The sequence below is a fragment of the Phyllobates terribilis genome, unplaced genomic scaffold (genome assembly GCF_046119375.1).
Source record: "Phyllobates terribilis strain yellow unplaced genomic scaffold, ASM4611937v1 Scaffold_11__3_contigs__length_659146591, whole genome shotgun sequence".
Lineage (NCBI taxonomy): Eukaryota > Metazoa > Chordata > Amphibia > Anura > Dendrobatidae > Phyllobates > Phyllobates terribilis.
The window spans coordinates 334,115,467-334,135,870 of NW_027362771.1; the positions used below are offsets into that span (position 1 = coordinate 334,115,467).

Below are 20,404 nucleotides of genomic sequence, written 5' to 3' on the forward strand. Positions count from 1 at the left end.
TGGATTCAGGCCTGGAGACTGGCTAGTTCACGCCAGGACCTTGAAATGCTTCTTACGGACCCACTCCTTAGTTGCCCTGGCTGTGTGTTTCAGGTCACTGTCGTGCAGGACGAGCCAGCCATGACCCTTTTCAATGTTCTTACTGAGGGAAGGAGGTTGTTGGCCAAAATCTCACGACATATGAACCCATCCATCCTCTGTTCAATATGGTGTACTTGTCCTGTCCCCTTTGCAGAAAAGCATCTCCAAAGTATGATGTTTCCCTCCACCATGCTTCACGTTAGGGATGGTGCTCTTGGGGTTGTACTCATCCTTCTTCTTCCAAACATGGCGAGTGGAGTTGATGCCAAAAATTCTATTTTTGTCTCATCTGACCACATGACCTTCTCCCACGCCTAACCTGTGCTGGCGTGAGCAGGGGGACCTTGCATGCTCTGCAGGATTTTAATCCATGATGGTGTAGTATGTTACTAACGGTAATGTTTTAGACTGTGGCCCCAGCTCTCTTCAGGTCACTAACCAGGTCCTCCCGTCTTAGTTCTGGACTGATTCCTGGCCTTTCTCTGAATCATCCTTACCCCACGAGGCGAGACCTTGCATGGAACCCCAGACCGAGGAAGATTGACAGTCATCTTGTGTTTCTTTGATTTTCTAATAATCGTGCCAACAGTTGTTGCCTTCTCATCAAGCTGCTTGCCTATTTTCTGGTAACCCATCCCAGCTTGTGCAGGTCTACAATTTTGTCCCTGGTGTCCTTAGACAGCTCTTTGGTCTTCGCCATGGTGGACAGGTTGGAGTGTGATTGATTGAGTGTGTGGACAGGTGTCTTTTATACAGGTAAGAAGTTCAAACAGGTGCAATTAATACAGTTAATGAGTGCATAGTAGGAGGACATCTTAAAGAAAATTAAACAGGTCTGTGAGAGCCAGAATTTTTTTCTGGTTGATAGGTGATCAAATACTTATTTCATACAATATATGCAATTTAATTATTTAAAAATCATACAATGTGATTTTCTGTTTTTTTTTTCAATTTTTAGATTATGTCTCTCACAGTTGATGTGTACCTACAATAAAAATTACAGAGCCCTCCATTTTTTGTTGGTGGGAAAACTTGCAAAATCGGCAGTGTATCAAATAATTATTTTCCCCACTGTATAGTGTTATTGAATGCATGGAGAGTGTGAGAACAGATGATAGAAGGGACTGATTCTGAGTAAAATTTAGGATGGAAGAAGAGGGAATAGTTAGATTGTGAGATAGTGAGGTGATAGGTCAGTGTAAAGAAATGTGTTTTTAAAGCACACTTAAAACTACAGATACTGGGAAATAAATGGATTGTCTAGGGTAGCACATTCCAGGGAACTGGCGCAGTTCTAGAGACAGGAGTGTGAAGATCAGATTATAGACTTTATCATGATATGGCCATTTTAACACATAAAAAATGATGAAATGACCTCTTTCATTATATAATATAGCACTGGAAAATAATGAGATGTCAGTTAAAATACTTAAGGGGCACAGAATCTCTGTATATGTAATTCAACTGTGTTTTCCCAAAAATAAGACAGGGTAATATATTATATTTAGCTCCGAAAGATTGGTTAAGGCTAATTTCCAGGGGACGTCTTATTTTTTTCCATGAACAACAATCCACATTTATTTTTGAACAAAAAACCCCCCCCAAAATGTATACAGATATAATCATGTCATAAAACACACAGCCGCAGGGTGTCACATATATACACACACTGCACATTAAGGTGACAATGAATTCTATAGAAGAATACAAATTAGTTTTATTCAAAGTCTCACACCATATAATTGCTACACATAATGATCTGAAAAATCCTTTAAAAAATAGTTTCTTTCGGTTGTGCTTTAAAAGGTGGCTCAATGTCCTCAACGTCAGCCCTTGAACACTTAATAGCAGTTAAAATAGGATTTGGGTAGTTTTAATATAGAGCAGCAATAAGGACTCCTCCGCTCCTTGACACTCTCTCCAATTTACTTATTTTTCATTTGCAAAGAATATTTAATATTATTTCAACATTCAGTATTATTCACTGTTTTAGGTAAGTCTAATCTTTAAATATTTACGCAGTGATGGATTTTATTTCAGGACTCACCTGATTTCCATAATTTGTTCCACTGACTTTTACAGTTACATAAGAATTTGCGCATTAATATACATATGATTTTAAGGACCCCTCCCCCTTTATCCATAACCCCTTCTTGTTCCCTCTTTTCTTTTTTTTACCCTTGTCTTTCTTTCCCTCTTCTTCTTATCCTATATCTTTCTTCTACATAATATAGAGGGTACTTTCTTTCTTCAATACCTTGTTGCGTTCGCCATATGTTTACTGTTATTGTCTACCATGACGTGTTTGACTTACTGTTAAAAGTGGTATTCTCATTTTGAATACTAGATATTTTCTATGATTCTATACATTGTTATCATTTTTCATATAATATATTACTCGTTTGTAAAATGTTTAATAAAACAGATAGAACATAAATATTTAAGCAGCGGTCTACATCACTCCCATTGTGTCTTTTACTATCTAATTTAATTTTTGCCTGAAATTCACTTACTTTAATTTATAATAGTAATTTGCAACTGTTGATGAACGATATTAGGGTGATTAACAACAACTAGGAATGAGCACGAATCCCTCCACCCTGGATAATTAAATTTGTTGAAAGGCTGAGTGCAGGGCAGCCAATCAACAAACTTTGCAGCTGTAGAGCCTCCCTCAGTCATTAGCACAGGTCTGGCTTTTTTTGACAGTGAGGTTCCAACTGCAGTAAAGGTTGAGATGGTATTGGCTCTGAAGGAAGAAGGCAACGATGTTTGCTCAACTCATATGCAGCTTGCCGAAGATCTTGTTTCTACACAAAAAGCTTCATCACTTCATGTCGTCCAACACAAAAAAAAACAGTTTGTTGCACTGGAAATAAACCAAGATCCTTGTCTGTGGCACACTAATGCAAGTTACATTGTTGCATCCTCAAAAGTCGCCGGATTGAAAATCGTGAATGATGCCACCGAACGCTCCATTGCACTCATGAGTACATTCAATTCATCACTCAAAAAGAAACAGTTTATTCTCCAGTGTTTGGAGAAGCACTGCCTTGACTATCCTGAACCAAGTAAAGCGTGTTTCGTTAAAATAAGTGAAACCGTGAAACTATTGTAAAATTGTACATTTACTTTGCTGCAAGACATTTATTTCAAATAATGTTCGTTTTGTGATGTTTGAGCCACCAGTAAACAATGTTGCAATGTTACAAAATTTTGTGTGTGTTACAATCACAGCAAAGGGAATTATTCCCAGGGGAGAGAACTAAAAATTTTTACAAATTTTTTTGGACTGTCACCCTATACATGTGGTACATACTGTTAGGAATAGGGGCTCTGTGCTCCCACCTGGGAATAGAGGAGGTCCGGTGCTATGATACTTTCCCAATCTTTTGGAACATCGTGTTCTGGTGTTGTAGGATGTGTGAGGACACAGGATGCCGTGTCTCTCACTGATTTCTCCGCTTGACAGGCAACGCAGGAAGCTGCTGTGTCTGGCACTATACAATGGTGGGATGTTGTCCATTCTGCTTTTCAAACTTGCAGGGAGCGGCTGTCTGGGGATGATTGGGGAGTATTCAACACCTAATCATTAGGCAGGTTATTTATTCCTGCTCCCTGCTCACTCCTTTGCTGTTTATTGCTGTTCCTATGTGCTTCGTGGTGAGTGGTGCTAGCATTAGTGTTGCTATCTTTCAGGAGTTTTCTCATTTTCTCTTCTGGTTTCACTTTCTGGGGTTCTTGCAGAAATACTCATCTGATTCTTGACTAGGTACCAGACGCATCACCAGACGCCAGCTGTCCAGCGACAGTGGGCCTGGGAAGGGCTCTGCCAAAGTCACCCTTCCATTTACTGGGAGCTAGATGAAGCGTATTCCTAGTCCTCAAAGGCTTGCCTAGCTTGGCAGCTAGTGCCAAGTGCGTCTGTGGTTAAGCCTTTGCTGGTTTGGTGACAGTCTTGATGGGTCCCTCTGCACAGCGCACAACTCATACTAGCCTAGTTCCTCTAGATTCCTGTAGTTAAATGATCTTTGATGAAATCATGGTCAAATGACTGTGATGTCACCAAAGATCCTTAAGCCGTTTTAACCTCGGAATAGAAATGTTGAGGGCCCCTAAGACAGTGGAAGCCCTGAGAAATTGTCCAGTCCCCCCCACTTCCTCCAAACTTCGGCCCTGCATACCAGCCTTTCTCCTATTCAGTTCCAATAGACTTCCAGAGTTAAAGGACCTTTGGTGACATCATGGTGAAATGACCGTGATGTCACCAAAAGTCAATAAGAAGTATTAACCTCGGAATAGAAATGATGGGAGCCCCCAAAAGAGTGGGGGCCCTGGTAATTGTCCATACCTCCCATGCAAACCCTGACTGTAACTAGGGCTTATTTTTGGAGTAGGGCTCATATTTCAAGCATACTCCAAAAATCCTGTAAAATAGTGCTTTGACTTATTTTCGAGGTAGGTCTTATTTTCGGGGAAGCATGATAGTTCTCATTTGCAAAGCCTAAAATGCAATAAATCCAATGAAGAATGCAGATTAGCAGCATTATTGACTACTAATCATCTGAATATTTCCTTAGAGCTTGAAAAAGCTATATAAGAGGAATACCTTGGGTTTGCTACAACATGTAATCAATCTTCTGGCAGTTAAACATGCCAGCAGCACAGATTGCTCTATTGCCTTGTAGTTTGCTTCAATGTGTCAGTGTAGTAAAACCTGTCAATGTATTTTCTACTGCTAAACTCAGCATTGCATCTTTTCAGTATTTAAATGGAACCTGTAATCAGATTCATGCTTCCAGAATATTGTCAACATGAATTAGACACTGGCTGCAAAATTGCAGCCAGGTAAGTTTTACACCATGTGACAGTCCAGAGTAAACATACTTTGCAAAGCTGGCTGGGGACAATGTGTCTTGGCTGACTTGTCCGGGGCAGGTCTCTAGTCGGCTTTCTCACAACCTAGTCCCGTTGATTGACAGGTCTTTATGTGTGTACATAGAGACAGACCTGTCAGTCAAAGGCATTAGGGTGGAGAGAAGCTGGCTGGGGACCGCATTGGATTAGTCAGCAAACAAACGTAGTCCCTGGCTGGGTTTTCAAAGTATGTTTTCTCTAGACTGCCACAGCATTTCAGAGTAAAACATAACTAGCTGCAATCACAAACTCTGTTTTTGATTTGTGCTGCTTGTCGTTTGAGCAGCATGACTCTCATTACATGCTGTCACGGCGGGAAACTTGCATGGCTCCTCAGGGCTGCTCTACTCACCATGTGGTTTCTCATCCTGGCAGGTTATTCTTCTAAAGTTTGTTTCCTCCTGCACTCCCCAGTATGGCTGCTACAGCATGGTGTTTACATCTAGCCTTAGGGGGGCGTGGCCGTTCTCTGCAGGAATTTAACCCTGCTGTGTCGTGCAGAGATCTGGTTCCCCAGCCTATCCCATGCAAGCAGGTTCCATATAAGGCAGATCTTCAAACACTCCATGCTCAAACGTTTGGTTTCTACCCCGTTTATTCGTGTATGTTTTTCGGTATTCTGCTTCTTGTTTCTGACCCGGCTAGTTTCCCATCCTTCCTGACCTCTCCACTCCTGACCCCGGCTATTCCTACTAATCCTGTGCTGCCTGCCCCGACCTCAGACCGTTTGACCATGCTTTGTCTTTGCCCTCCTGTACCACGCCTCTGACCCTTTGGTCAGTTGCTGCAGACCCAGGGACTGCTCTGGAGTGGTACCTAGCGAAAACCTGCAGCCAAGGCTAACTTCACCCTCAGAAGCTCTTGCAAAAACCAGGCAGACGCTTAGTCATGCACCTCCAGGATAAACCCGGCCCGTGGCGCAGTGGCTCCACATCCACAAGTATTCCACAGGCTCCCTTTAACTTTAGATTCTTTTTTTGTACCACTGCTGTTAATATCAATTGTTGCTAAATCTATGCAGTTCATATCTCAGTGGTATGGGACTGCTTTAGAGGTTAAATATCTGTATTTTAATGGGCATTCTAAGCGTTATTTCTGTGCTGTTGTTTGCACAGTACAAGCACACACCTGGAGTGGTACTCCATAGAGACGTCATGGGTTCTCAATAGTAGCCTTGTGCATATCACACTGAATGAAGTGTTCAACTGCAGTTAACCCTGCTATCACGCGAACACTGATACCAGGCAGAAATCAAAAGATCATTCTAATCATTATGATGTACTCTTTCTATTATTTTTTTGCCTAGAAAATCCATAACAAATGTCAAAAGTGAAAATGGCCATATAGGATTTTTATTGTTAGCTTCATTTATCTGGATTTTTTGTTATCCATTATTGTATTACCAACACACTACCCTGTGTGCCAGGCAGATCCATCTTGTATCTATCAAAATCTGAAGCATTGAGCCGAGTTTGCACAGAGTATTATCTGCATCATCATAACGTAACATACTATAACACCTTATTTTCTGACAAGCCATAGAAACATGTGAGATCACATTGGTAAAGTATGTGTTCTTGCACCACCAGATTTATTGAATGAAAGTGCTCTGTGTATTACTCAAACCTGCCTGACACTGCTTAGATATGTATTACTGGCGACATTCTAGTCAACCTGCAAATTTGAATGACCTGTTACATCCAATGTGTCAGATTCTCAGTGCCATAAAAGTGTTTCAAGTCTTCATAGAGACTTTTTTTTTCTAAAAAGAAATCAGTAGCAGTTCAAGATCACTATCTCCACTAATGTCATCTTCTCAGATTTTTTTGACAAATCAAAAGTTCATTTTGACTGGATTTCTCTTTTTATTATTCAGTAAGGAATCCCAATCTCTGCCTTGCTACCTGGCCATCTATACAGCACATATTATAACACACATTGGACTCAGTGTATCAGGTACTATATTGTGAGATCCCCAAACCGCACTTTGTAACTAGAGCTGAAATGGCCAGATGGTAAGGGAACAACCTAAGACTTTGTTCTGTTAAACAGTTACTAGGCAGTGGACAACCATAAATAAGGTATGAGTAGATGCAACTGGAAAGCGAGAAATCAGAGGAAACAAGTCAGTAAGTGTGGATTACAAAGCACTTGGCCTGGTTGGTTAAAGACAAAAAAACATAGCCAAAATTATCTTCTTGCATTTAGATACAGGCAAGGAGATTACTGTACATTAGTTAAAGGGGTTGTCCAGTAAAAACAAATTATAACTGATCTGTAGGAATTTTTATTTCCTTACAAAATGGAATGGCAGGTTACATGCCCGGCCACTGCTGCATTCATTTTCTATGGGGCTGCTGGAAAAAGCAGAGCTCGGCAACCCTTTAAGCAATGAATGGAGTGGAGGTGAAGCATGCACACTGCCGCTCTTTTCTAAACGAGATAAAAATGCCCAATTCTGTCAATCAGAGTGTATTCCAGTAAGTGGACTCCCACCGATCAACAAATTATTATTTACGTATGTACTGTGCAAATGATAACTTGTTTTCATTGGACAAACCCTTTAAGTCTGTGATTTTAGACGATCATTGAATTGAACGAATGAGTTCTAAAGGGAATTAAAACCTTTTGAAAGTTCCAAGAAATTTTTTTTACTGTGGATCTCACACATAATTACAAGGACACTATTGTTGAGGTTAATGGGGATTTCTTTAGAAGGCAGTATCAAAATTTCAGTAATAGAAACGTCTGAGCAGTGTCAAAGACGCTTATATGTCCTACAGCATTATTTCAATCGGAAATCAAGTGAGATCACACACATATCACTGATGTTCTTAAGTGACATATTTCATATGATATGACTGGATTTCCTAAATAATGGGTTGAGTTTCTGCTTAACACATGCTCTAAAAAACTTATGAAACTTGAAAAATATAGCATTTTAATATATGCCTTACCTTATTTGAATCAACAGACATATAACACCGACTAATGTATGCATCTTCTTATTTAGTAATACTCGTTTATTGAAATACTTTTACGTAAGTTGGGTTAAGAAACAATCTAATTTCTATGCATAAGCTTGCTTCATATTAGGTGGAGAAATAGTACTGGAACTAATTCTGTCTCAATTGGTCAAAATATAAATGCTATTTTTACTACTTGATGCTACAGAAATAATTTCAAATCATGTCGTCTAATCTAATTTTATGCTTAGGCTACATTCACTTTTTTCATCCATTGGCTTTTTTTATCCATTGACTCTTAGCAATGGATTAGTTGAAATCAGTTGAATAAGGATGTAAAACTAAAGCACAAAGTATGTCTTCCATTTTTCATCCATTTTTAATGGATCCCCATTGACTTAAAAGGCCAAGTTTAAGCAACAAAACAGATGAGAATAGGATATGCTCTGAATCTCATTGACTGGACAGACAGGTGCGTTTTTAAAACTGATGTACGGATCACAGAAACTCTATTGGTCCATGTTCTGTCCATTTAAAAAAATACAGCACACAAACGTGTACAACAGATGTGTGAATGCAGTCTAAAGCTTGCATCCAATAAAATATTACAAAAGTATGATAAAAGTTTCATTATAAACATTGTAATGAAGAAATAAAGACCTACCAGCTAGAGTCGCAGCAGCGTGTTGGTGCCATGGTGGAGGTATCCATACAACAGGTGAGGTCAGGGACTAGGAAGGTTTTTTATTCCCCTATTAATAGGTAGATGTCACATTGAGACTGTGTCCAATAAGACAAGAGCTCATTACCATACCTGGACACAACCCCTCGTCCAGGACCATTGCACAGCTCTTCTAATCCTTAACCCTTTCAGTGCCTCTAAACTTAAAATATAGCTATGACCAATTAATTTTTAGATGTTATGTTTATTTTTTTTATAGATTTAATAATTTAAAAAGCCCATAGTTATTCTCGTTTATGTGATCCAACACAAGTTATGTTTCAGGTACAAGCCAGTCTATAAGTTACAAAAGTTTATAATTAATTTCTGAACATTCAGCTATTATGGGATGTAATGCAAATGCTGAATCTACTGGACATATCATATGATGTATGAGAAATAAACTAGCGTGCATTCAAAAAGATGAGGACTTTCCACATGCTTCCCTGCAACTGCGCCTTACAGGAAACTGTATCTGCTAAAATGAGACGTGTACTTTGTTCATCAGCGCAACCTCATCGGTCACCTTAACAACGGAGTTAAAAAGGAAGGTGCTGGGTCAGCTTAGTACCACATCCAGAGAAGGTGAGCCAAGTGCAAATTCTAGCCAACGGATCTGATCCCGCATCACAGGAAATCAATGGAAAAATACAGATTTTTACACAACATGAAGAAAGATTGTGCATGTTTTACATCATTTTCAGAAAGACTAATAGGACTAAAAATAATGATTTTAACATTGTCAGCAAATAAATTGTATGTTTAAGCTCTGCTCAAGATATAAAAAATAACTAAAATGCACCACAATCACTTGCCTCCTAGAGGAGACCATCATTTAAATGGGATACTTAACTACTTTTAACGGTACGGTCACAAGGATTGTAAATTAAGCACACAAAAAAAATCTGTGTCCTACATGCAGGTTTGCTGTGGATTCCACCTTCTGAATTGCAGAGAAAAGGTTTCTTATAGGCAAATAAACCAGGGGTCTCATACTCTGCCGAGTAAATAGACCGCACAAGGAAAAAATGTGAATATGAAGGGCTGTGTTCTTTGTGGGAAAAGATGACGTTTTCAGTGATACCATTCTTTTTCTATTATATATGATGTTTTGGTCATCTTTTTTTTTGGACATGTTTTTTATTCTTTTTAATGATGTTTATCATACAGGTTATGGTAGAGGTCTTCTTTTTTACTTCAGTTTTTACATAAAACAGCATTTTTTGTGGCCAAATATCTCTGTTATTTTTTCATACTTTATTTAGAATATTTAAAAAAAAATGTTTTCTTTTTTTTGTCCCCAAATTGGCCAGTATTGGGGGACAATACAGTATTATTGTCTTACAATTAGCTCCTTATAGTAATTCTGACCCCAATCCTGTAATAATGTCCCCAATCCTGTAAAAATGTCCCTGTCCTGTAATAATCTTCATCCTGTAAAAATGTTCCAAATTCTGCAATAATGTCCGTCAACCTGAAGCAATGGTCCCCGTCCTGTAATAATGTCCTTCATTCTGTAATGATGTCCCTTGTCCTATAATAATGGTCTCCATCTTGTAGTAATGTCCCCATCCTGGTCCCATCTTGTACTTGTAACAATGTCCCACATTCTGTCACTCTTTACACACTCTTCCTCCTCTACTGCAGGGGCGGTGCATGGCAACAACGTCATGCATGGCAGCGATGGAAATGCCGACATCAGTCGCTGGCCTCTGATTGGCCGGTGGCTGGTACTGGTATTGCAGTGCAGAGAGTCGGTCTCTGCACCGTAATACATTTGAATTAAATGTGTGTCTGAGGGCCCAAATTTAGGTGACAAGGAAAGCTGACATTGGCAACCCCGGACTGCGATCGCCTCAAGGGGCTGAGGGCTGCACAATTGAGCCTCGGGGGCCGCATACGGCCGGGGTTTTTGAGACCCCTGCTCTAAACTGTAATGATATATTAATATTATATGATATCATTTTTATTTATTCGCCCATACTGTGTACACAGACATCAGACAGTATATAAAGGATAATACGTGATTGGTGTAACATTTGATATCTGTAGTCATAGTATAGTGTACAACAGTCATATATTATCCTGTATATGATATCATATGTCTGTAGTCAGTATATAGGTCGTATATTATCCTATATAATTTATATGCTGTACTATGCATATACATCTAATGTTATATACAGGCTAATATGTGATTGGTGTAATATCTGATGTCTGTACTCAGATTTCTCTGTACTCTGCTTTCAAACATGCCACAATCACGCCCATCCTCAAAAAGCCATCCCTCGACCCAACGCTTTGTCAAGCTATCGTCCCATATCGCTGCTCCTATTTGCCTCCAAACTGCTTGAACAACATATTCACGCTGAACTTTCCTCTCACCTCTCTTCTAACTCTCTCTTTGACAACCGACAATCTGGCTTCCGTCCCCACAATTCCACTGCCCTGACCAAAATTACTAAAGACTTACTTACAGCCAAAGCTAACAGACTATTCTCTATACTCCTCCTTCTACGCCTGTCCTCTGCCTTCGACACAGTTGACCACAATTTCCTTCTACAGATCCTCTCTTCCTTTGGCGTCAAAGACCTTGCCCTATCCTGGATCTCCTAATACCTTTCCAACCGCACATTTAGCATCTCCCACTCCCACACTACCTCCTCATCCCACCCTATCTATGTTGGAGTCCCTCAAGGCTCTTTCTTAGGACCCCTACTTTTCTCCATCTCTACCCTTGTCCTGGGACAATTCATAAAGTCCCATGGCTTCCAGTACCATCTGTATGCTGATGACACTCAGATCTACCTCTCTGGCCCAGACGTCACCTCTCTGCTGTCCAGAATCCCAGCATGCCTATCAGCCATATCCTTCATCTTCTCCTCTCGCTTCCTCAAGCTCAATGTGGACAAACCTGAACTCATTATCTTTCCTACATCTCACGTTTCTTTCTTCCCCATCTGATCTATCTATCACAATAAATGACATCACGCTTTCCCCTGTACCGGAAATCCGCTGCCTCGGAGAAACTCTTGACTCTGCCCTGTCCTTCAAACCACACATCCAAGCTCTCGCCACACCCTGTCGCCTCCAGCTCAAAAATATTTACAGAATCCGTCCTTTCCTAAACCCTCAATATACTAAACTTTGTGTGCATGCCCTTATAATTTCCCGCCTCTCCAGTCCATCCTTAACTCTGCTGCCTGACTAGTTCATATCTCTCCTCTGCTACCCCCTTTGCAAATCCCTTCACTGGCTCCCAATTGCCCAGCGTATCCAGTTCAAACTACTAACACTGATCTACAAAGCCATCCATAACCTTTCTCCTCCGTACATCTCTGAACTAATCTCCCAATATATTCCCTAAAGTAATCTCCGGTCCTTCCAAGATCTCCTTCTCTCCTCCACACTTATTCGTTCCTTACCCAATCGCCTCCAAGACTTATCCCGAATATCCCCCATCCTCTAGAATTCTGTGCCTCAATACATCCAATTAGCCACCACATTCGGATCCTTCAGACGGAACCTGAAAACCGATCTCTTCAAGAAAGCTTACAACCTGCAATGACCACGCTGCCTCCTTACCACCACCAGAGCTGCTGCAATCCCCCAACCTATTGTCTCCTTACCCATCATCCTGTAGAATGTAAGCCCACAAGGGCAGGGTCCTCTTCCCTCTGTACCAGTCTATCATTGTTAGTTCATTTACTGTAAGTGATATCTGTATTTTGTATGCAACCCCTTCTCATTGTGGTAAAGCGACTTGCTCGGTTCTCACAGAGGCAGACACAGAAAACACGACTCGGGTTAACTTCCTGCGGGTTTATTATACGGCATAAACCATGTCAGGGTTCCACAAAATAAACAAGTCCTCTCCGGGATAACAGGCAAACAAAAGAAGACAAAGTATATCACAGTTCATAGGTGAGCGGGTTTCGCCTGCTCTTGATAACACAAATCGTATAGCAAAGTCCTTGCCTGGGTCTCCTGTGCCAGGAGGAGATGCGCCTTCACGATAGGCATCACTTTTGCCATTCTCTCCTGCATCTGGGCGAAATGTTCTATGATGCTCTGGTGGGGCGTAACCTCGGGTTCGCAGGTTTCCTTGGCAATATCCAGGAGCCCTCGCAGATGTCATCCATACACTAGCTCAAATTCGGAGAAACCAGTAGAGACTTGTGGAACCTCTCTTACCGAGAAGAGAAGAAACGGTAGCAGGTAGTTCCAGTCACGACTATCCTTCTCTATGACTTTTTTTAACATCGCTTTTAAGGTTTTATTAAAGTGCTCCACTAGGCCATCTGTCTGCGGATGGTAAACGGAGGTACGCAGCTGGGCAATCTAGAGGACCTTACACAGCTCCTTCATTACCTTGCTCATGAATGGGGTTCCTTGATCGATTAGTATCTCCTTCGGCAGACTGGTCCTGGCAAATATATGGACAAGATCCTGGGCTATACTCCTACTCGATGAGTTCCTTAGTGGTACCGCCTTTGGGTACCAGGTCGCATAGTCCATGACCACCAGAATGTATTGGTGGCCCCGTGCCGATTTAACTAAGGGCCTCACTTTGTCCATGGCAATCCTCTCAAAGGGGATTTATATCACAGGTAGGGGGATTCAAGGACTACGGAAGTGGGAAAAGGGAGCGGTTATCTGGCAGGTGGGGCAGGACCCACAATAGTTTAAGATCTCCCGGTAACATCCTGGCCAATAGAACCTCCTCAATATTCTCTCCTGCATTTTCTTGACCCCCAGGACATGTGAATGGGCCATATCTAATACCCTCCGCCGGTATGGCCCTGGAACTAACAGCTGTTCCACTATCTCATCACCTCTGAGTTTGGTCACCCGATACAATAACTCCCCCTGAACTGCAAAGTGGGGGAGTCAGGTGTCAGCCCCCGGCTTTTGAGCAACCCCATTACACACAGTTACGTGGTCAAACGCCCCCTTTAAGGTCAGGTCCCGAACTTGAGCAGTCCCAGAGTTCTCTCCGGACACTTCTAACTCAGTGAGGTCGGCCTCCTTGGTCACCGTCTCATCCTCATCGCCGGCAAGGTCACATAGTGGAAACTCATCCACTTGAGATTTCAACAGGGGTTCTTCCCTAGGGACCTGGCTTTTGTCCATGCGACTCAGTACGGTTCGCTTTTCCCACAAGTCCCAAAACAAAGAGAAATCAGGCCCCAATATGACAGGATGTATCAGGTCATTGACCACCCCGACCTGGTGGGACTGGGCACCACAGTCTGTTCCCACTGTCACTTTGGCCACAGCGTAGTCTTTGGCATCCCCATGTATGCACCGAACGCCCACGGTTTTGGCAGAGACCAACTGGTGGGGAAGGGTAGCTCTGATTAGGGTCACCAGACTCCCAGAGTCTAACAGTCCAAGCACCTTTACTCCGTTAATGGACACGGCACACATATTACATTAAAGGAGTTGTCCACTACTTTTTATTATCTCCCCAATGTATTCATCCTGTGCCCATAAGTGTTTTTGTAATTACCTTGCTGTGTCTTTATGACCTGTGAGCAGCGCTTTCAGTGGCCGCTCACAGGCATCACGTGACCCCCGGCTGCCGGGCGTGACCCAGTGCTGCGTTCCACGGTGAGTGATGGACTGTGGGTGGGGTTACCCCGTGCATCACACCCGGCAGCCACTGCGTGCTTTCCCTCTCCTCATTCATTGGGAAAGCGCGAGGTGGATGCTGGGTTTGACGCGTGGGGAAACCCCGTCACGTGATGCCTGTGAGCGGCCAGCGATAGCGCCGCTTACAGGCAAGAAGGACAACTGAAGGTAATTGCAAAAACCCTTATGGGCACCGGGTGAATACATTGGTGGGTTAATAAAAAGTAGTGGACAACTTCTTTAAGGACAGTCCATCCAACTTATCTGCAAACGGCCAAAATTCTTTTCCACCATCTCATCTTTCTCCTAAGCTATGTAATTTAAGTTTAGGAATTATTCCCTTAGCTTTGTCAGACCCTATTGCTGCAGGACTTTACAGTATCTACTTTACTGAATCTAACATCTGCAAATACTCAGTCCCATATCTAATCATATCCCTTATCTAATAATCAGATATTCTTTTGACGGTTCTGTTTCCTGCTTATCTGTCTGAAGAAAGGAACAGGCTTCTTTTCTGGGTTAAGAAGCTGTTTTAGCATCTTTAACTGATCTCTTAAGTGCCATGGCTTTTACTTTGTCATAGTCACTGTTACGGATCCGGGTGGTGAAACCTCAGTGCAGGAGGGACCAGAGGGGCGTGACTAAGTGCCTACTCAGCCTGACCAAGGTCACACGGCGGCTTAGTCGACTCCGTGAACCAGGGAGGGACCGGGCAGGTGGACCAGGTGCCACTCTGGGACCGACCTTGTGTGAGAGCAGGTGACTCCCACCGGTCAGATGGCAGGAACTGACCGATACAGCGGATGAGCACAGCAGGAAGGCTGACAGGTGGTCTGGGTCGATAAGCAAGCTGGTTTGGCAGATAGCCGGGTTGTCTGGGTAGGCAAGCAGGCGGGGACGGCAGGTAACTGGCAGGTGCTCTGGGTAGTCTGGCGGGCATGACAGGTAACAGGCAGGTGCTCCAGGTAGGTTGGCTGGTGGGCACGAGAGGTAACAGGCAGGTGCTCCAGGTAGGCAGGCTGGCGGGCACGGCAGGTTACAGGCAGGTGCTTCAGGTAGGCAGACTGGCGGGCGCGGCAGATTACAGGCAGGTGCTCCAGGTAAGCAGGCTGGCGAGCACAACTGTAGACAGACTGGAAGACAGAACTGTTAGACAGGCTGGCAGGCTGGACTGACAGACAGACTCAGACTGGCAGGCAGGACTGACAGGCAGCGGGAGCTGAGGGCTGGAGCAAGTGTTATCACAAGGAAAAACAACCTTGCACAGGCACCTCCATTTTGGAGGAGGTACCTTATATAGGGGAAGTCCTCCGGCCATTGGCCGGGGACTCTATAGGATGGCGCGCGCGGCCCCTGCAAAAGGGAGGGAGTGCGCGCGCGCGCCCTAAGCACAGTGCCCAGGTAGCTGCGCGCGGTGCGCGCCGCAGCAGAGCAACAGGAAGACGCCGGACCTGGGCCGCGGCGGTGAGGGGAACGGCGTCTCTGCCCGGCAGGAGGCAGAGTTGCCGATGCTACAGTACCCCCCCCCTTTACGCCCCCTCTTCTTTAGGCCCGTGAGAAATTTTTTAAGAAGATGAGGGGCATAAATGTTCTCCCTGGATTCCCAAGACCTCTTCTCAGGGCCAAACCCCTTCCAATCCATAGGAAAGAAATTCTTTCCTCTTACCCTCTTGGTGGCCAAAATGTTTTCTACCTCAAAGACGTCCTCAGTGGAGACTGGAGCTGGAGCGGTACCTGGATCGTCAGAGAAAGAATTAAGGACAACAGGTTTGAAGAGGGATACATGAAAGGAGTCGGGAATCCATAAGGTGGCCGGGAGTTTCAGCTTGTAAGCCACGGGATTGATTTGGTTCAGAACCTCGAACGGACCGATGAACCGCGGACCCAACTTATAGGAAGGTATCTTGAGACGAACATATTTGGAGGAAAGCCAGACCTCGTCTCCCGGACGGAATTGAGGCGGATCCAGACGTCTCTTATCAGCATGTCTCTTCATCCGCTCGGAGGACTGAAGAAGTGCAGATCTAGTGTCTTCCCAAATAGCTGAAAATTCGTTGACAAGAGACTCCACGGCAGGATTGTCCACTAAAGAAGAGACGGGAAATGGAATCCGGGGGTGTTGACCGTAGACCACAAAGAACGGAGATTTAGAAGAAGACTCGCTCTCATGGTTGTTATAGGAGAACTCGGCCCAGGGCAGGAGCTCAACCCAATCATTATGGTGAGCGTTGACAAAGTGGCGAAGAAAGTCGGTAAGGACCTGGTTGATATGTTCCACTTGACCATTGGATTGAGGATGATAAGCAGAGGAGAAATCCAAGGAGACATCCAGCAGCTTGCATGTAGCTCTCCAGAAGTGCGAAGTGAACTGAACCCCGCGATCAGACACAATGTGGAGGGGTAGGCCATGAAGATGATAGATGTGATGGATGAAGTCCTTAGCCAGCACAGATACAGACGGAAGACCAGGCAGAGGGATGAAGTGGGCCATTTTAGAAAAGCGGTCAGCGACCACCCAAATGACAGCACAACTGGCAGAAGCAGGGAGATCCGTAATGAAGTCCATTGCAATGTGTTGCCACAGAGCGGAAGGCAAGGGAAGAGGAAGGAGACGCCCGGATGGAAGGTGCCTGGGAACCTTGTTACGGGCACAGGAGGAACAAGCCGCGATGAAGTCCACAACATCCTTGCGCAGGGAAGGCCACCAGTAATATCGGGGCGATGAGCAGAAAGGTCTTCCTCTGGCCAGCATGACCGGATAGTTTGGATGAATGGCCCCAGAGTAGGACCTTCTTTTGATACGGAACCACTACAAAAGGTCTTACCGGGTGGAAGATGAGACAGGTCAAACGGAGCCACAGTCATTACTTTGGAGGGGTCAATGATATGTAGAGGCTCCTCCTCCTGGTCGGAAGACAGGAATGAGCGGGATAGAGCGTCAGCTTTAATGTTCTTGTCCGCCAGGCGGTAATGCAGAGTGAAGCAGAATCGGGCAAAGAATAGTGACAATCTGGCCTGACACGGATTTAGTCTTTGGGCGTTCTGTAAATAAGCGAGGTTTTTGTGGTCAGTGTAGATGACCACCGGGTGCAGAGCCCCCTCCAGCAAGTAGAACCACTCCTCAAGCGCTAATTTGATGGCCAGCAGCTCACGATCTCCAATGGAGTAGTTGCGTTCGGACGAGAAGAAGAGCTTGTAGAAGAAGCCGCAGGTTACCATTCTCCCGGACGAGGATTTCTGGGTGAGCACCGCTCTGGCTCCGAAGGAGGTTGCATCAACCTCCAGGAAGAAATGCTTGTTGCAATCCGGACAGTGTAGCATAGGGGCGGAGGAGAAGGCTTGTTTTAGGGAGACGAAGGCCTCCTCCGCTTCGGAAGTCGATTCCCTGGGATTTGCTCCTTTACGGGTGAGCGCGGAGATGGGAACAGTCCGGAAGGAGAAATGAGGAATGAAGAGGCGGTAATAATTTGCGAAGCCCAGGAATCGCTGAATCGCCTTCAACCCCTTCGGTCAGGGCCACTTTAAGACGGCAGAGAACTTCTTGGGATCCATCCGCAGACCAGTCTCGGAGATGATATAGCCCAGGAACGGTAGGGAGGTCTGCTCAAAGAGGCATTTCTCGAATTTAGCGTATGGGCGATTCTGCTGGAGCCTTAGCAGAACCTGGGGAACATCCCTCCGGTGTGAGGGCAGATCCGGAGAGAAGACCAAGATATTGTCCAGGTACACCACCACGCAAGAGTACAGGAGATCACGGAAGATGTCGTTAACCAGCTCCTGGAAGACGGCAGGAGCATTACAGAGACCAAAGGGCATCACGCGGTATTTGTAATGACCGTCCCGGGTGTTGAATGCAGTCTTCCACTCGTCTCCCTGGTGGATCCAGACCAAATTGTACGCCCCACGAAGATCGAGCTTGGTGAAGATCTTCGCGCCTTTAAGGCGGTCGAACAGCTCCGAGATGAGAGGCAGGGGGTACTTATTTTTGATGGTAATCTGGTTAAGGCCCCTGTAATCGATACAGGGACGTAGAGAGCCGTCTTTCTTCTTGACGAAGAAGAATCCTGCTCCAGCCGGAGAGGTGGATTTCTGGATAAATCCCCTAGCAAGATTCTCTTCTATGTACTCAGACATGGCCCGGGTCTCAACCAGCGACAAGGGGTAGATAAGCCCGCGGGGAGGAGAAGCACCAGGTACCAGGTCGATGGGGCAATCATACTGCCTATGAGCTGGTAGTGTCTCTGCCTCTTTCTTGTCGAAGACGTCTGCATAGGACCAGTAGGGTGCCGGCAGACCAGGTAGATTAGCCGGAGTAGATGGGGGTCGAGCTGGACGAACCAGAACCAGACAGGATTCATCACATTCCTGACCCCAACGTAGGACTTCACCAGATCTACAATTCAGGACGGGCTCATGTCTTTGTAACCACGGTAGACTAAGCAAGAGGGGGTGAGAGAGACTGGACAGCACATGAAAGGAGATCTTCTCCGAGTGCAGCATTCCAACCGGAAGGGTTACAGGCTCTGTGACGAACAAAATGGTCTCCGGAAGAAGCCTCCCATCCACAGAGGCAACCGCCAATGGTTCAGCCACATGTACTGTAGGAATCTGATACCGCTCCACAACAGTCTGTTGAATGAGATTCCCAGCGGCTTCGGAATCCAGATGGGCAGTCTCGAAGAAGCGGGTCTCACCACTGGAAATAGAAACAGACAGAGTCAAGGACGGAGAGGATTTACTCTTGCCTAGGAGGACCTCTCCGAGTGGTCCTAGACATCGGAGTTTCTCGACCTCACCGGGCAGGAACGGATCAGATGCTCTTTACTTCCACAGTAGAAGCAACTCCCCTCGGCTCGGCGTGTCTCCAGGCGAGACTTGACCATCTTGGTTTGGTCAATTTGCATAGGTTCTGGCGAACATGCCCGGGGATTTGCTGGTTGCGAGGGTGGACTTTGGAATACAGGAGCGAGACGCGGCAATCTTCTCTCCCGGTAGTCTCCTTAGCACGCTCCAGAAAACGGATGTCAATCCGGGTAGCTAATGACACCAGGTCATCCAGGGTGGAAGGGATGTCACGACAGGCTAGATCATCCTTGATCCGTCCGGTAAGACCCTCCCAGAAGGTGGACACCAGGGCCTCGTTGTTTCAGGAAAGCTCAGATGCGAGGGTTCAGAAACGTATGGCATACTGGCCCACGGTGAGACTCCCTTGGCGGAGACGGAGAAGTGAGGAGGCAGTAGAAGATTTTCGTCTGGGCTCATCGAAGACCTTCCGGAAGGCAGCGAGGAAAGCCAGAAGATCGGACACCAGAGGATCCCCTCTTTCCCACAGAGGGTTTAGCCATGCCAATGCCTCCCCGATAAGGTGAGACATGATGAACGCCACCTTGGCCTGGTCGGAGGAAAACTGGTATGCCAGGAGTTCAAAGTGCAGCGTGCACTGATTTAAGAAGCCCCGACATAAGACGGGGTCACCACCAAAATGTGGAGGCGCAGAGAGCCGGGGTCCAGAGCCGGGTGCCACAGCGCGACTGGGTTGAGGTGCCGCCAGAGCGGGTGCCGCTCGGCAAGAGACGGACACAGACGGGGTGGACAGCGTGTCCAGGTGGGAGTTGACAGTCCGCAGATAGGACAGGACAGTCTCCTGTTGGGATCTCTGACGTGTAACCTCCTGGTACAGGTCAGAGAGCGAAGGAGCCTGGGGGCCACCGGGTTCCATCGTCTGTGCAAACTGTTACGGATTCGGGTGGTGGAACCTCTGTGCTTCGGTGCAAGGAGGGACCAGAGGGGCGTGACTAAGTGCCTACTCGGCCTGACCAAGGTCACACAGCGGCTTAGTCGACTCCGTGAACCAGGGAGGGACCGGGCAGGTGGACCAGGTGCCACTCTGGGACAGACCTTGTGTGAGAGCAGGTGACTCCCACGAGTCAGATGGCAGGAACTGACCAGTACAGCAGATGAGCACAGCAGGAAGGCTGACGGGCGGTCCGGGTAGATAAGCAAGCTGGTTTGGCAGTTAGCCAGACGGGTGCTCCGGGTAGGCAAGCAGGCGGGCACAGCAGGTAACTGCTGGCGGATACGACAG

At 45.4% G+C, this 20,404-nt stretch overlaps 1 protein-coding gene across 2 annotated transcripts in view; it reads right to left on the minus strand.

Annotated features, from left to right (window-relative positions):
- Positions 1-20,404, minus strand: part of LOC141165137 (C2 calcium-dependent domain-containing protein 4C-like) — a 30,758-nt gene that overhangs the window by 3,563 nt on the left and 6,791 nt on the right. The window contains exon 1 of one of the 2 annotated variants that reach the window (XM_073650779.1): positions 8,629-8,746. The exons of the other annotated variant lie outside the window; for it this stretch is intronic. The gene's annotated coding sequence lies outside the window, so the exon portion shown is untranslated. Of the gene's footprint in view, positions 1-8,628; positions 8,747-20,404 lie in introns of those variants that run through there. 2 annotated transcript variants of the gene reach the window in all.